This window comes from Nomascus leucogenys, chromosome 7b (genome assembly GCF_006542625.1).
Source record: "Nomascus leucogenys isolate Asia chromosome 7b, Asia_NLE_v1, whole genome shotgun sequence".
Taxonomy (NCBI): domain Eukaryota; kingdom Metazoa; phylum Chordata; class Mammalia; order Primates; family Hylobatidae; genus Nomascus; species Nomascus leucogenys.
Window position 1 is genome coordinate 55,200,295 of NC_044387.1, and position 16,912 is coordinate 55,217,206.

The window sequence follows — 16,912 nt, forward strand, 5'->3', positions numbered from 1 at the left end:
GAGAATAGAAGCTTGAGATGGTTTTTTATTTTTCCTGGAGGACTATGCTGGGATGAATAACCTCCATGATCTTGTGGCTGTATGGTTGATGCTGCTTCTGTGGCTAGATCTAGGTCAGGCTTACCTGGACTGGACTCAAAGACCATGTCATTTTTGTTGTATGTACACATCTTTTAAAGACTGGTGATCATCCTCACATATGCATCTGTACCAGCTCCCCCTCTTGACTATGTCTATTAATACCCACATGTTTGTTACACAGTACTGGGAAGAATATTGGCTTTGGAGCCAGGAAAACTAGCTGTACCATTTATAGTATCTGAGACCTATCTTTGATATAGTAATAATATACACTTTAAAGATTAAATTATTTAATGCATATTCCCAGCACCTTGGGAAGCCATGGCGGGCGGATTCACTTGAGGGCAGGAGTTTGAGACTAGTCAACATGGTGAAACCCCATCTCTACCAACAAATGCAAAAAAAAAAATTAGCCAGGTGTGGTGGTGCATGCCTGTAGTCCCAGCTACTTGGGAGGCTGAGGCACGAGAAATTGCTTGAACCCGGGTGGCAGAGGTTGCAGTGAGCCTAGATAATGCCACTGCACTCCAGCCTGGGTGACAGAGTGAGACCTTGTCTCAAAAAAAAAAAAAAAAAGCGCATATAACATATATAGGCACCATACAAAAGCTAGTTTTCTACTCATTGTCTTATGTTCCATATTTTTTTTTTTTTTTTGGAGACAGGGTCACTGCAACCTCCCAGGTTCAAGCGATTCTCCTGCCTCAGCCTCCCAAGTAGCTGAGACTACAGATGTGTGCCACCACACCAAGCTGATTTTCGTATTTTTAGTAGAGATGGGGTTTCACCATGTTGGCCAGGCCAGTCTCAAACTCCTGGCCTTAGGTGATCTGCCGGCCTCGGCCTCCCAAAGTGCTGGAATTACAGATGTGAGCCACCGTGTCTGGTGTATTTTCCATATCTGAAGAGATGTTAATTACTCCCACTTCCTCTTCCCTCTAACTAGGATTTTCTTTGTCGAGTTTCTCATATACCTTTCTTTTCTGTTTGCATGGGTACTGTCTAATCCATTTCACCCTAATCCTTAATCTCACGAATGAACTGTTGTCATATATTGCAGTAGTAAAGATGAGTGTCTGTTCTGTCTCTTTTTATTCACATTTAAGAATTCTGGCCCCACACAGTGGCTCATGCCTGTAATCCAACACTTTGGGAGGCCAAGGTGGAAGAGCTGCTTGAAGCCAGGACTTCAAGGCCAGCCTGGCCAACATATTGAGACCCTGTTTCTACAAAAAAAATAAAATAAACTGGGTATGGTAGCACACACCTGTAATGCAGCTACTGAAGAGGCTGAGGCAGGAGGATCACGTTTGCCCAGGAGTAGGAGACTGCAGTGAGCAATGATTGCACCACTGCACTCCAGGCCAGGTGACAGAGAAAGACCCTGTTTTGGGGGTGGGGGGGAGTAAGTACTTCTGACATAAGAGGTAAAAGACTAATATAATGAACATCTGTGTGCATAATAGCTAAGAAATAAAACATTTCCAGTAAAAGTGAAGCGCCTATGCTTACCTACCTGATTGCATCTCTCTCTCCCATTTCCCTCCCCCTCCTGCAGGGTTCACAATCCTGAATTATTTTAGATTAAGCTATCATTTCAAATTTAATACATGTCTCTGGCTGCCAGGTGGCTCACATGTGTAATCCCAGTACTTTGGGAGGCCGAAGCAGGCAGATTGCTTGAGGCCGGGAGTTTGAGACCTGCCTGGCCAACATGGCGAAACCCCATCTCTACTAAAAATATAAAAATTAGCCACGCGTCATGGTGCGTACCTGTAATCCCAGCTACTTGAGAGGCTGAGGCCCAAGAGTTGCTTGAACCCAGGAGGCAGAGGGTGCAGTGAGCCGAGATCGTGCCACTGCACTCCAGCCTGGGTGACAGAGCAAGACTGTCTCAAAAACAAAAAAAGTAATACATGTCTCTGTCCTGAGGTCATAAAGATATTCCATATTCTAAAAGTTTTAAGTTTCACTTTTTATATTTGGGTCTTTATCTGGATTTACCTTTTGTGTTTTTTCCCCCACATGTATAACAAATAGTCTTAGCACTACTTATTGAACAGTCTATCCTCTGACATAATATACTAACTTGACATATATCAATTTTTTCCAGGTTCTCTGTGATATTTTTATAAATATTCCTATTTTTGAAAAAATCTGTTTTCTCTCATTTTTGAATGCAGTACTCCATCTGTAACTGCTAGGTCACGTTTATTGTGTTTGAATACTCTACCTTCTTAGTGATTTTGTGTGTGGGTGTGTACTTGATACAACAGTAACTAAAAGAGATATGTTAAAATTTCTCAGTACAGTGACTGATGTGGTTTTTATTCTTGTTCTGTTTTTTGCCATATATTTTCAAGACTGTGCTATTAGTGTGTAAAAAGTAGAACTTTCGTATGTTTCAGGTTAAACATGCCTCTCAAGATACATTTTTATCTTATGTCTGATATTCAGGGAGCTGTACCAAGTTATTTTAGGTCAGAATTCTCCTGGGATATCTTTTTTCTTCACCTTTTTAAACTTGTTTATTATAAAAACAGTGTTACCATATGCAAAATTAGAAGAGTGTGATGAATTCCTGTGTGTCCATCATCTATCTTTAACAGGTATGAATTTGGCATTCTCATTTATTCTCCCTCCCAATTTATTTCTTCTGGGGGGTATTTTAAAGCGAATTCAAAACATCATATAATTTCTTCTATAGGTATTACTAACTTTCAACTTTACCTTATGTTCTAAGTGTGGCTCCTGTTAACAGATTATAGGCAGATTGTATGGTTAACATTGACTTTCTAGGCTTTTTTAATACATTCTGATATTCTTTTAATTGATTGTCTATTTCATTTATTGTGGGCTTATTTCTACAATTAATACATGTATTATTGTAGAAATTGTAGAAATGTAATACAAGTTTATATTCATCCCACATATTCCTTTTGTTCCCCTGTGTTACATTTTTGGTTTAAGAGTTCTTCCCCCACCCCACTTACTCAGTTTTGCTTATCTATTTCGTTAGACTTCATATGCTTTTGTCTATTTTTTTCAATTATGCTAGCTTTAGCAGCCAGCCAGTCTGTCTTTCTCTCTCTCTTTTCCTTTCCTTTTTTTTTTTTTCGAGACAGGGTCTCACTCTGTCACCCAGGCTGGAGTGCAGTGGCACAGTCATGGCTCACTGCAGCCTCAGCCTCCTGGACTCAGGTGATCCTCCCACTTCAGCTTCCCTTGTAGCCGGGACTACAGTCGGGCACCACCATGCCCAGCTAATTTTTCATTTTTTTTGTTTTGTTTTGTTTTTCATAGAGATGGGGTTTGACATGTTACCCAGGCTGGTCTGAAACTCCTGAGCTTAAGTAATTTGCCTACCTCGGCCTCCCAAAGTGCTGGAATTACAGGTATGAGCCTCCACACCCAGTGTAAAAATTTTTGTTGAGATAGGATCTCAATATGTTACCCAGGCTGATCTCAAATTCCTGAGTTTAAGCAGTTTATACACCTCAGCTTCCCAAAGTGCTGAACTGCACGCATGAGTCCCCACACCCGGCCTACAAATTTTTGTTGAGATGGGGTCTCACTATGTTACCCAGGCTGGTCTCAAACTGCTGACCTCAAGCGATACTCCCATCTCAGCCTCCCAAAGCGCAGGGATTACAGACTAAAGCCTCCAACACCTGGCCTTCTTTTTTTAATTTTTAGAGACGGGGTATCTCTCTGTCACCCAGGTTGAAGTGCAGTGGCCTCCTGAGTAGCTGGGACTATAGGCATGCACCACCATGCCTGGCTAATTTTTTATTTTTATTTTTTTTTTAGAGATGGGGTCTCTCTATGTTGCCCTGTCTGGTCTTAAACTCTTGGCTTCAAGCACTTCTCCCTCCTTGGCTTCCCAAAGCAGTAGGATTACAGGCATGAGCCACCACACCTGACCACATGCATGCTTAGTCTAAAAAACATTATTTTTACCCTCCTTATGAACAATGCAAAGACCTTAGAATGCTCTAACCTTGAACAACAATTTGAACAATATACTGGACTATATATTGGCCCCATCCTGTTTTTCTCTTAGAAATCAGACATCTCTGTATCAGAGATGTTGTATCATACAACAAATTAGACATTTATTGTATGTTTTATACAATAAATATTTAGATTTGCTCACCATTCCCTTTTGCATCTCAGCCCTTACATCTTGGTTAATTTTGTGTGAACTTTGTATTCAAAAGTTTAATGGGTTTAAACTTTTGGGTTTGCACAAAGGGCTTTTGGTGGTAAATTATGGGATCTTTTTGTCTGAAAATGTCTCTATTTTGTCCTTATTCTTAAAAAAGTGCTTTGATACAGAATTCTAAGTTGAGATTTGTTTTCTCTTGGCATGTTTAAGATATCATTGTCCTGTCTTCTGGCTCTCATTGAAATCTAATACCTAGTCCTTTGTAGGCAATACAATCTTCTCTCTCTAGTTTTTAAAGAAAAGTTTTTACAGAAATATAACATGCATACAGAAAAGCACAAAAATTATATGCTTGGTACATTTCCAATAGTAAAAGCACTCATATAACCATACCTCAATAAATAATAAATAAATAAAGCATTATCAGAACCCCAGATCTACTTCTTTTAGGCCTTCCCAGTATTCACCACCCAAAGTTAATCAGTGTTTTATCTTATTCCATGGTAGATTAGTTTTTTCTTATTTTACACTCTTATTTTCACTGTTACATATAAATGGAATGTTAAGATACACATTTAACAACTGGCTTTTTTCTACTTAGCACTACATGAGATTCATCTGCAATAGTTTATTCCCATTGCTGTCGAGCATCCCATTATTGGAATATACTACTGTTCCATGTGGTACTATCACCATGAGGCGTGGTGGCCTGACCTCAAATGACTTTTTTTTTTTTTCTTTCCAAGAGAGAGTTTCGTTCTTGTTGCCCAGGCTGGAGTGCAATGGCGTGATCTCGGCTCACCGCAACCTCTGCCTCCCAGATTCAAGCAATTCTCCTGCCTCAGCCTCCCGCGTAGCTGGGATTATAGGCATGCACCACCACGCCTGGCTAATTTTCTATTTTTAGTAGTGACGGAGTTTCTCCATGTTGGTCAGGCTGATCTTGAACTCCCGACCTCAGGTGATCCACCTGCCTCGGCCTCCCAAAGTGTTGGGATTACAGGCATGAGCCGCCACCACGCTCGGCATTTTTTTTTTTTTTTTTTTTGAGACAGAGTCTTGCTCTGTCTTGGAGGCTGGAGTGCAGTGGTGTGATCTTGGCTCACTGCAACCTCCTCCTCCCGAGTTCAAGGCATTCTCCTGCCTTAGCTACCCAAGTAGCTGGGATAACAGGCACACACCACCATGCCCGGCTAGTTTTTTTGTATTTTTAGTAGAGACAGGGTTTGAAATGTTGGCCAGGCTGGTCTCAAACTCCTGACCTCAGGTGATCCCGCCTGCCTCAGCCTCCCAAAGTGCTGGGATTACAGGCGTGAACCACTGTGTCAGGCCTCAGATGACTTTTAACAGTAAAGTGTTATCCCATCACTTTCGGAGGCCTAGGCTGGCGGATTGCTTGAGCCCAGGAGTTTGAGACCTGCTTGGGCAAAATGGCGAGAACTCATTTCTACAAAAAATTTAAAAATTAGCCAGGTGTGGTGGCATGCCTCTGTAGTCCCAGCTACTCAGGAGGCTGAAGCAGAAGGATTGCTTGAGCCCAGGAGGTCAAGTCTGCAGTGAGCTATGTTTGTACCAGTACATCCAGCCTGGGCAACAGAGCAAGACCCTGTCTCAAAAAAATAAAAGTCATTTGAGTTGTTTCCAGTTTTTCACTATTACAAATCGTGCTATTTGTCTTTTAGTGGCATTTGTGTTCATTTCTCTTGTATATACCTAGATATGAAATTGCTGGTAATAAGAAACTGCCAAATAGTTTTCAAAAGTGATTGTGTCATTTTATGCTCCTACTAGAAATGTATGAGAGTTCTGTTTACTCCATAAAAACTCATCAACTTTGCTGCTTTCAATCTTAACCAGTTTTAACCATTTTGCTCTATGGGTAATGGTATCTCATTGTGGTTTTAATTTAAGTTTCTCTGATGACTAATGTGCTTGTTGGCCATTCATATATCTTCATTTGTGCAAATCTCTCATTTTTAAAATTGGGTTATTTGTCTTCTTGAATTGAGCTATAAGATTTTTTTTTAAAAATGTATTCTGGATATGAGTTTATTGTTAGATATATGTTTACTTAATGGTGTTTTTTAAAGAAAAAAATTTAATTTTGATTAATTCCAGTTTATCAGTTTTTTAGATCTTATTAGATCTAGTTATATTTCATGTCTTTTGTCTTCTAAGAAATCTTTCCCTACCTCAGAGTTGCAAGGATTTTTCTCTTACGTTTTCTTCTAGAAGTTTTGTAGTTTACTTGTTTTATTTAGATCTTCAAGTTAATTTTTATCTGTGATCTGAGGTAAAGGATGTGGTCATTTTGTTTTGTATAGGCATATTCAGTTGTTTCAGTGGAATATATATGTATATACATATATATATATTCTTAAACCAAGAAGACAACTTTGCATACTCTAAGTTTATAGTAAGTATTGGCCAGGTGCAGTCACTCAGGCCTGTAATCTCAGCACTTTGGGAGCCCAAGCCATGATGATTGCTTGAGCCCAGGAGCTCAAGACCAGCCTGAGCAACACAGGGAGACCCTATCTCTGTGAAAAATAAAATGATTAGCTGGGTGTGATGGCACACACCTGTGATCCCAGGTACTCCGGAGGCTGAAATGGGAGGATTGCTTGAGCCTGGGATGTCAAAGCTGCAGTGAACCATGATCCTGTCACTGCACTGCAGCCTGGGCGACACGGTGAGACCCTCTGGGGTTGGTGGAGGGTGGTAGGGGGAGAGTTTATAACTCCTGAAATCAGTCCTCTCTCTTGGTTATTTTTCAAAATTATTTGGCTGTCCATTTTTATATACATTTTAGAGCTTGTTAATTTCTACAAAACAATCCTGCTAGACTTTTGAGTGGGATTGCATTGAATCTGTTAATTTGGGGGGAATTGACCTCTTCACAATATTGAGATTTCCAGTCCACTAACATAGTATATCTCCAGTTGTTAAGTCTTCTTTGATATCTCTTGGCAGTGTTTTATACTTTTTATTATAAAGGTCTGAAACATATTTGTTCCTAGCATTTTATGGTTTTGGATGCGATCATAAGTGATATTTTATTTCAACTTCCAATTATTATTACATATATACACATTTATGATTGCTACATCTTCCTGAAGCATTGAACCTATTATGAAATGTTTTTATCTCTGGTAACATTTTTTGTCTTGAGGTCTTCATTATCTGATTTTAATATAGCTACTTCACTCATTCATACTTTTGTTCTTTTGAATAGTAACCTTTCTGTTCATTTACATCCTGTCCTTATTTAAAGAGCATCTCTCATAGACATCATCTTGATGGATAGGGTCTTTTTTTTTTTTTGAGTTGGAGTCTCTCTGTGTCACCCAGGCTGGAATGCAGTGGCACAGTCATATAGCTCACTATAAGCTTCCCACTCCTGGTCTCAAGCAGTCCTCCCACCTCAGCCTCTTGAATAGCTGGGACTACAGGCACAAGCCACCATATCCAGCTAGTATTTTTACTTTTTTTTTTTTTTTTTTTTTTCATAGAGATGGAGTCTCACTATGCTGCCCAGGCTGGTCTCAAACTCCTGGCCTCAAGCAATCCTCCCACCTAGGTCTCCCAAAGTATTGGGATTACGGGCATGAGCCACGATGCCCAGCCTTTTTTAAAAATAAAAATTGATTCTGACAAATATCCGCCTTTTGGAGTGTTTAGTCCACTAACAGTTTATGGAATTATCGGTACCGTTTTATTTAGTTGCTTTTTTGGTCATCATTGTTTATCTCCTTTGTTTTTTGTTCTTCTGCTTTTCTGTTTCTGCTTTGTCATTCTGTGTTTTTTAAAGTGGTTGCTCTAGGAATTAAGATGTATGAACTTACTCATAATCTACTTAGACTTAAGATTTACGTATCACTGCACATGAAATATAAGAAACTTTTAGCCATACAGGCCCATTTATTCCATTCCCCTGTCCTTAATGGAATAATACACCTAGAAATGTGGTCAACCCCCATTACAATGTTATAATTTTTGCTTTTATAGTCATATGTATGCTAATGAAATTAGTAGGAAGTAATAATGTTTTATATTTATCCTTGTATTTACCATTTATTGTCCTCTTCATTTCTTTGTGAAGTTCTGTGTTTCTATCTAGTATCCTTTGCTTTCTGCTTAACGCCCTTCCTTTAGCATTTCTTTTCTTTTTTTTGAGACGGGGTCTCACTCAGTCACCAGGCTGGAGTGCAGTGACATGATCTCAGCTCACTGCAACCTCCGCCTCCCAGGTTCAAGCGATTCTCCAGCCTCGGCCTCCCAAGTAGCTGGGACTCCAGGCACACGCCACCACACCCAGCTAATTTTTGTATTTTTAGTAGAGATGGGGTTTCACCATGTTGGCCAGGATGGTCTCGATCTCTTGACCTCGTGATCCACCCGCCTTGGCCTCCCAAAGTGCTAGGATTACAGGGGTGAGCCACCGCGCCCAGCCTCCTTTAGCATTTCTTGTAATGCAGGTCTACGGACAATAAATTGTCTTAGTTTTCTTTTATTTGAAAATATCTTTATTTTACCTTAACTCTTGGAGAATATTTTTACTGGATGTAAAATTCTGGTTTAATTTTTTTAATTCCCGTAGAACTTTAAAGATGTTTCATTGTCTTCTGGCTTTTACTGTTTCTGATAAAAATCTGAAAACATTTTGAATCATCCATTCTTCCCTGTATGTTAGAGAGCGTGTGTGTGCATGCGTGTGTGTGTGCGTGTGTGTGTGTGTGTGTGTGTTTCCTCCAGCTGCTTTAAGGATTGTTCTCTTTAATTCTTGCTTTATCACCTTGGTCCAAGCATATGATGTGCCCAGGCAAAGTTTTCTGTATATTTATCTTTCTTGGGGTTCACTGAGCTTACAAGTTTATATTGTTTACCATTCTGAGTCAGTTTTTGGCTATTATTCATTTCTTTAAATATTTTTTTCTACTACCCTTTCTCTTCTCTTTCTGGAACTCCAGATTTGTAATACCTTTTTTGTTTTTGTTTTGTTTTGTTTATAGTTGCATCAAGTCCCTGAGGCTCTGTTCATCTTTTGATATATTTTTTTCTTTCTAAGGTTGGCTAATTTCTGTTGCTCTGTCTTCTTGTTCACATATTGTCTGTCTTCAAACTGCGCTAAACCAAACCAGTGGTTTTTTATTCAGATATTATAATTTTCTAATCTGAAATGTCCATTTAGTCATTTTATATAGTGCATCTTTCTCTGCTGAGATTTTTTAATCTTTTCCTTCCTCATAAGTATGTTCTCCTTTATGTCCTTGAACATAGTTGTATTAGCTGCTTAAATTCCTTGTATGTTAATTTCAACATCTGGGGTCCTCCCAGGGTAAGTATCCATTCAAAGTTTCTTGAGCATGGCTCACACTTCCCTGTTTCTATTTATGTGGCATACTTGGATTATATCCTAGATACTCTGAATGAAGCATTGTAAAGACTTTGGATTGTGTTATCTTTTTCCTGAGAGTACTGATACTTTTCCGTTTTAAAAAAATTAAGTCGGCAGGGCACGGTGGCTCACGCCTGTAATCCCAACACTTTGTGAGGCCAAGGTGGGCGGATCACCTGAGATCAGGAGTTCGAGACCAGCCGTCTCTACTAAAAACAGAAAATTAGCCGGGCAATGGTGGCACATACCTGTAATCCCAGATACTTGAAAGACTGAGGCAGGAGAGTCACTTGAACCTGGGTGGCGGAGGTTGCGGTGAGCCGAGATGGCGCCGTTGCATTCCAGCCTGGGCAACAAGAGCAAAACTCTGTCTCAAAAAAAAAAAAGTTAAGTCATTAGGTTGGAGGAACTGGAACCTCTCATTCCCTCTATGGTGGGCAGCAGATGAAATTTTAGTTCAGTTCGTTTAGCCTTACCTAGGCTACTTGGAGACAGCCCTTCAGTGTTTACAAATACAATTTGGGAATACCCCACTCTGACTCTTACCTTAATAGCATTTTCCTCCTAACTAGCTACTGTATTTGCCCTGAAATCTGTCCTCTGGGACAAGAAAGTCAAACTATGGATTTTAAAACTGAGTTTTAACATCTATGCATGGCATGGATTGGAGTCTGGCCAAAGAAGAAAATCAAATTTATTCCAGTGCTCAACTCTGCCCCCTCTCCTGCAAAATCTTCCTCCTTTGATTGTTCTCCAGTGCCTTTAGGTAGTTTTGGTTTTTGTTTTTCGTTTTTTGTTTTCGTATTTCATTGAGGGTTTATAGTTGTTATTTGTGGAATTATTATTCTGATAGTCGCTACTCAGCCATGATTAGAAGCAAAGTTGCTTGATTCTTTTTGAGGCATGCAGTTTTATAGATACTCATATGAGGACAGTGGTCCTCTTGAGTCCCTATTTTAACATGTGAATTACATGACAGGTAGCAGTAACGTTAGCCATGACTACCCTGGGCTTTGGCTGTTAGATTTGGCTGTAGTAACTGGATCAGGAACACTCTATTAGAGTTAGTTAGATCAAGTCAAGGTATTCCTCCAAACTGTGTGATGCGAACACTGCAAACATAGAGTGCCAGTATGTTTCAACAAGTCTTAGGTTTCATATCCATGTAGAGCTGAATACCAGAAAAGCCCATTTCACGTGGTCAGTAAATGTTAAATCATTATGATAAACAGCTTTAGTCCTTGTAAATGATTTAAAAATAATATATAATTTAGAGTAGTGATGGATTTGGGTGTGCCCAAGGAAAAGAAAATTGCCTACAATATTAGGAAGTTCAAAATACATAACCATCTGTGACTTGATGGAGGGGGGTGTAACATAAAGATGTATGATGCCATTTGTGAAACTAATTTCTCTTTCCATTTAATCTCTTGTTGCCTAAGAAAATGCAGCTAGTAATTAAGATACCATTTTGGTCTTGCTTGTAAATGCTGTTGCCTTCGTTAAATTTCACACTTGTGAAAAGGAGCTATTAAGAGACAGCCTAAGGTAACACTTTTGAATAGCTAACTTTGTTAAAAATACGTTTTCCAAATTTCTTGCAATAAAATGTAATTGCATTTTCTGTTTTCACTTGTGTAGAATCTTCTCACATATTATCTATTAGAGATAAGACTTGGTGCTAGAGGGAATATTTTGGCAAACTGGAGCAGTACAGTGACTTTTAAGTTATTTCCTTGCCATTCATAATAAATAAAGTTTTCTGGTTTCTCTGCTAGTTTTTCTTAACATTCACTTCTCATAAGGTTAAGGAGTAGCACTGAGAGGTTCCAGGATATATGCTATTTTGAAACAGTGTCAAAAATTTTAAAGATTTGTCATTAAATTACGCAAAGTAGTTAGGAGGCAGTCAATAAATAATCATTAAGCCTGTATTGCAACATCAGTGTACCTTGATAGCACAGCTACTATGTTAAACAAAAAACAGAGCAGGGGGGAAGAGGAAAAAACTATGTAATCTTTTGTCGTTGGTAATACAAAATCATAGCCAATGAAAATATGTTCTATTTTTACAAAACTGGATACATAATAAAGGTGTTGCTATTGTATATATGAACAATGAACTTATGATATGTATTCTTTATCCTTTCATGTGTTTTAATATTTTCCATTGGATTTCTACGTCTTTATTTCTGTGACTGGTCTGTAGCAAGACTAATATTAATAGATGAAAATGTTTTGAGGTTGATTGTATAACCTTTAAGCTTCCCGCATCAGTTTACCTTAAGACAGATCTTAATTCACATATCCTTATTAATAGCTTAGTCATATATAAGAAACATTGAGTGCTCCTTTCCACTAATTTTAAGTCCCTTTCATGTATTTTCAAAGTGACAGTATTAACATGCTTGCTTCTAAAGTTGTTTTTCCAGATACTGGAAAAAGATACTGATTCAAAGGTTCTCTATCATACATTAATTTTAACCTCAAAAGATCACCTTGAAGAAAAATGTCTAGTTTTATCATTTAGGTTTATTTTGGCCTTTGCCTCTTCCTAAAATTATTAATAGAATGTAGTTAGTGTGGGCCGGGCGCGGTGGCTCACGCCTGTAATCCCAGCACTTTGGGAGGCCGAGGCGGGCGGATCACGAGGTCAGAAGATCGAGACCATCCTGGCTAACACGGTGAAACCCCATCTCTACTAAAAATACAAAAAATTAGCCGGGCGAGGTGGCGGGCGCCTCTAGTCCCAGCTACTCGGGAGGCTGAGGCAGGAGAATGGCGTGAACCCCGGGGGTCGGAGTCTGCAGTGAGCCGAAATCGCGCCACTGCACTCCAGCCTGGGCAACAGCGAGACTTCATCTCAAAAAAAAAAAAAAAAAAAAAAAAAAAAAAAAAAAAAAAAAAAGAATGTAGTTAGTGTGAGTGAATTTTGTGATATGAATACTTTCTACAGAGAATAAGACCAAATCTCTTTGCTTTGAACTGAAATGTAAAATGCTTTTGAATCCAACAATTTTTAATCTAGTTTGAGATCAAACTACTATAGATTGTGCAATTGACAGTATGTTTTCTTCAAATGAATACACAAAAATCTATAGCCTACATGTATATACAATCAGTGAGTACCTAGAAGATACAATTTCAATTAGAATAAACTCAAGAGCTCTATTGTACAACATGGTAGCTGTAGTTAAAAGCAATGTATACTTGAATATTGCTAAAAGAGTAGATTTTACTCACCAAAAATAAATGATAAGTATGTAAGTTAAGTACTAAATAAGTAAATTATCATTTATTAATACTAATAGAAGGAAATACCTAGGAATGGAGTTAATGCACATACTTTAAAGTTATATAAAAATAACCTTGTACCATTCCTGAAAAATCCACAAATGTAGACTTGAACAAATGGAAAGATAGTCTATGTTCTTGAAAAGGATGTTTCAGTACCACAAAAAATGTCATTTTCTCCCCATGTTAAAAAATAAACATAGTCCCAGTAAAAATACCACTTTTTTTTTTCCAGGAGATAGAAAGCTTAATTATAAAGGCACGTATAAATAAGGAAGAATAACCAAGAAATCACTGAAAAACAACGATAACGGGTCAAGTGTGCCTAGCCCTAGCAGATGTTAAGACATACTATAAAAGCCTCCACAACTAGAAAAGAGTAATGTGGTCACATTATAGACAAATCAATGAAACAGAATAGAAATTCCAAAAATGAACCACATACTAATGGAAATTTGGCATATAGATATGGCCATCTCAAATCACTGGAGGAAAATGGACTTTTAATAAGTAGTATTGAGATCATTGAATAGCAATTTGAAAAAAAATTGAATGTAAACCTCATATTGTATGCCAAAATAAATTCAAGTAGGTCAGAGAGATAATATAAAAAATGAAACCATATAAGAACTAGAAGGAAAAAAATGGGAGAATCCTTTATAGCCAGGGAGTGTCAAAAACCTTTTAAAAAAAACCCACATATTTATCATTTATTTGTGGTGGGAACACTTAAAATCTCTTTTAGCAATATTCAAGTATACATTGTTATTAACTACAGTCACCGTGTTGCACACTAGATCTCTTTATTCTAACTGAAATTTTGTATCACTTGACCAGCATCTCCCCAGTCCATACCTCCAGCCCCTGATAATCATACTCTCTGCTTTTATGAGTTTAACTTTTTTAAATTCCACATATTAGTAATATCATGCAGGATTTGTCTTTTTCTGCCTAGCTTATTCCACTGATGTTGTCATGTAAATGGCTGAATAGTATTCCGTTGTGTATATATACCACATTTTCTCTATCCATTTGTCTGTTGATAGACACTTAGGTTGATTCCGTATCTTGGCTGTTGTGAATAGTGATACGATGAGCATGGGAGTGCCGATAAATCTTTGACATACTGATTTCATTTCCTTGGGATGTATACCTGGTAATAGGATTGCTAGATCATATGGTAGCTCCATTTATAATTTTTTTGTGGAACCTCCGTACCGTTTTCCATAATGGCTATACTAATTTACATTCCTGCCGGCAGTGTGCAAGGGTTCCCCTTTCTCCACATCCTCTCCAGCACTTACTGTTTCTCTTTTAAGTAATAGCCATTCTAACAGGTGTGAGGTGATGGCTCATTGCAGTTTTAATTTGTGTTTCCCTGATGATTAATAATGCTGAGCATTTTTAAATATACCTTTTAGCCATTTGCATGTCTTCTTTTGAGAAATGTTTTTTATTCAGATCCTTTGCCCATTTTTTTAAAAGACAGGATCTCTCTCTGTCACTTAAGCTGGAGCTCAGTGGTGTGATCACAGCTCATTGTAACCTAAACCTCCCAGGCTCAAGTAATCCTGCCTCAGGCTCCCAAGTAGCTGGGACCACAGGTCTGCACCAGGCCTGGCTTTTTAAAAAATGTTTTGTAGTCTTGCTATGTTACCCATGCTGTTGTTGAACTCCTGGGCTCAATCAGTCCTCTCATCTCAACCTCCCAAAGTGCTAGGATTACAGGCATGAATGTGAGTCACTGTGACTGGCCTTTTGCCTATTTTTAAATTGGGTTGTTTTCTTGCTGTTGAGTTGAGTTCTTTATATACTGTTTGGTATTAACTCCTTGTCAGATGTATGGTTTGCACACGTTTTCTCCTATAGCTTGCCTCTTCACTCTGCTGATTGTTTCATTTGCTGTGCAGAAGTTATTTAGTTTAATGTAACCCCACTTGTTTATTTTTGCTTTTGTTGCCTGTGCTTTTGGGGTCCTATCCAAAATCCCATTGCCCAGATCAAAAGCCTTTCTAACTCTGACTCAATCTAATACATTAAAGAAAAGGTTAATAAATGTGCCTACACAAACATTAAAGAACATTTGTTTCCAAATACTTTAAGGAGTAAACGTAAAGCATTTGCCATTTGTCTTTCTGTGCCTGACTTATTTGTGTCACAAGAAGATAATCTCAGTAACATAAGATAATCTCAGTAACATACAATAACATACAATACTCAATCTCAGTAACATGCAGTAACATACAAGGAGCTCTCACAATGTGAGAAGGATAAAAACTCAGAAATTTGAACATTCAGTTCACAGAAAAAGACAAATGGCATTCGAACATACGAAAAAATGCTCAATCCCACTCATAAGGAAGTTCAAATTAAAGCTACACTATGATACCATGCAGTGAATTACTACTCAGCAATTGCTGATGCCAATATAATGTTATGTGAAAGATGCCTGATATGACATTCTGAAAAAGGCAATAGGCCAGAAATCAGTGGTTGACAGGGACCAGAAATAGTGAGGCAGGACATGAGGAAACTGGGTTGCTGAACATGTTCTGTGTCTTCGCTGTGGTGGTGGTTACATGAATATGTGTTTATGGAAACTCATTAGACTATACACCCCAAAAAGGTGAATGTATTGTATGTAAATTATACCTCAGTAAACCCGAGTTTTTTCTTTCTATCACTGTTTGATTGGAAATAAACCTAAATTTTAAAGCAGTCAAAAGCCACACTATGATATCATTTCTTATATATAGCTTAGCAAAAATTGAAAAGGTCACAGCACTGTTGGAGATGCAGTGGAGAAACAGGCTCTATCATACATTACTGGTGGATATACATCTGTTAGGGAGGTCTGTGCTTTTTGCTATTAGTGGCAAGTATTTTTCCCACTTTGTCAGTTGTGTTTTGAGTTTGCTTATGTGCAAAATGTCACAATCCTTATCTAGAGGAATTTGACAATATCTAACAAAATTACACATGCATTTATCCATTGGCCTATCTATTCTTTTTCTAGTCTATTCTACTTTTATTGCTGTCTATGTCCTACCTCATCCCACAAAAGAGACTACTGTTGTTGTTGAGTATGCTATCAAGATTTTGTTTAATGCATATACATGCAAGCAGAAGTGAACATTCTTCCCCTTCCCCCTTTTACGCAGATGCCTGCTCTACACACCATTCCATGATTTGTTTCCTTCACTTCTGATATCTCAGAGATTTTTACATATCAGTACATGAAAATCAGCCTCTCTGTGGGTTTTCTTTCAGGGGAGTAGGGAGTTAAGATTTTTTAAAATTAATGGTCTAGGGTATATTTCACTGAGCGCATAATTTTTTATGTAACTAACCTTATAGTGGACATAAGATTGTTTACTCTTTTTCTGTTACAAAGGATGCTACAAGGCAGAATCATTATGTTTATTATCTCGTGTATGTATACTACATCTATAGGATACATTCTAAGAATTAGTATTGCCTAGTAAAATGGGAGGTACATGTGTAATTTTAAAGGGTATTGACAGATTGCCATCAACAGGGTTTGTAGCCATTTACACTCTTAACCAGTGATGTCTGAGAATGCCTGTTTTCCCCTGAGCATTGCCAACATGTTATCAAGATTTTAGATTTTGACCAAAATCTTATTTTAGTTTTAACCTTTGGTCAGTTCTATATACTAGGAAGATTTGTCCTTTGCGATACGAGTTGCAAATTTTTTTCCCACTTTGTCATTTGTTATGGTTGAGTGTTTTATTTTTCTGTATTTTTTCTTTTGAGTTAGGGTCTCACTCTGTTGTGTAGCTGGAGTGCAGTGACACGATCATAGCTTGTTGGAACCTCCACCTCCCAGGCTCAAGCCATCCTCCCACTTCAGCCTCCCAAGTAGCTGTAACTACAGGTGTACGCCACTAGACCCAGCTAATTTTTTAATTTTTTTGTAGAGATGAGGTCTCACCATATCACCCAGGTTG